Raw genomic sequence first — 1,508 nt, 5'->3', positions numbered from 1 at the left:
CTAGAATTCCATCCAAGTCAAAAAGTCAACTTTTGATCCCTTCGGTCAATGGTCAAAGTCAATAGTCAACATCGGTCAAAGTTGGAAAATTTCCATTGTATTTTGGGACGGGGTGTTACAAGGTAACCCAAGTCCATCATTAAATAACGGGTTTTACAGTGGGGAATTTGGCCCAATGACCCTCTTTTAGAAGGCCTGATGAAATATACCATCTGCACTCGAATACTTTTTGTTTTACTCATCAACTTTTTAATATTCCTAAATTATCCTTATTTCATATAAAATCAAGTAAAAATATCAGCTCCACTTTGGTTCTTCAAACCGTTGTTAGCATTCCTTTCGTCAATGATGCCTTTAAACTCCTCAACCTGCCATTGAAGCTTTCGAAGGCGGCCTTTATAACAGAATCTTCATCCCAAGTAGCCTGCGACTGATCGCCAAGGTACTCTTCATCCTGGGAATGGTTCGACAGAATATCCAAAACTGCTTGGTTCTGAGAAGGGAATATCATCACGCTCATCGCTTGGTTCTGAGAAGGGAAGCACTGTAGAAGCGCCTCTTCGGGTTTCTTCACGAACTTTTGCCAAACTTCCTTCGAGTGTCTCTTGTGGGCATGTTGGTCCTTGCCATCATGGGGCGATTTGGGAAGTAGCCTACGTACCCGTACTGTCCAAAGTTGACTACTGCATGGTGACCCAATGTCACTCAAACGATGATTGTGATGATGCCTATCAGGTCCTGAGGGGTGCTCAACTCCGGCCACCACGGTTCATCCTTCTTGTCCGCGTGACCTACGGTTCGGATCTCCATCCACCATGCTTGAAGCTCTTCGTCTGGATTTGGGTGCGTAGGAGTAGTAGTGGTTAAAGTAGTCGAAGACCCATTGTTTGATGGAATCCCATAGGATCAAACCGTCGTGGGCAAAAGGGTAGTCTTCAATTGTTAGCTTGAGACCGTGTGGAGCAATTGGATCTTCTATGGCCAATCCCCTGCCAAAGAATCCCAATTAATTAATTAACTAATAATACGCATCATAAATATTTAATTTAATTATCAAGATTCAATATTTTTATAATTAATTAATAAAAAAATTAATTACCTGCTGATAAAGTCAGCTGGCAAGGTTTGGATATCGAACTAACACTAGTTGTCATAGGCAACAGAACAATATCCACAGCAATATTTATAATATACACAGCAATATCCATGTATCAAGCCTTTTTTTTTTTTTGGGCAAATAATCCAATTAAAAAAAAAATACACATATAACTAAGGTGAGGTGTCAGGACCCGTCCAAAGTTCCCCACCGGAACCCTAGACAAGCCATGATCCCAGGGAAACCCTACCGGACCCTCCTATGGAAAATCCGGCAGAACCTCCCCTAAGGGATGGACTTACCACAAAATTCCCTGCACTGAAAACGCACTTCTATAATTGTTCCCTAATTCCTCCCACAGTACTACAAGTTGGTTCCACAAATTTCAGCACTTCAATATAAATACAGTAAT

General features: G+C 41.4%; 1 pseudogene; it reads right to left on the bottom strand.

The window, feature by feature from the left end:
- Nucleotides 1-284: 284 nt before the first annotated feature.
- On the bottom strand, nucleotides 285-1,208 carry LOC107430616 (linoleate 13S-lipoxygenase 2-1, chloroplastic-like; annotated as a pseudogene).
- Between the last annotated feature and the right edge of the window lie 300 nt (nucleotides 1,209-1,508).

This window comes from Ziziphus jujuba, chromosome 1, assembly GCF_031755915.1.
Source record: "Ziziphus jujuba cultivar Dongzao chromosome 1, ASM3175591v1".
Taxonomy (NCBI): Eukaryota; Viridiplantae; Streptophyta; class Magnoliopsida; order Rosales; family Rhamnaceae; genus Ziziphus; species Ziziphus jujuba.
The sequence above is the reverse complement of the archived record's forward strand: the minus strand, read 5'-3'. Positions and strand labels throughout refer to the sequence as shown.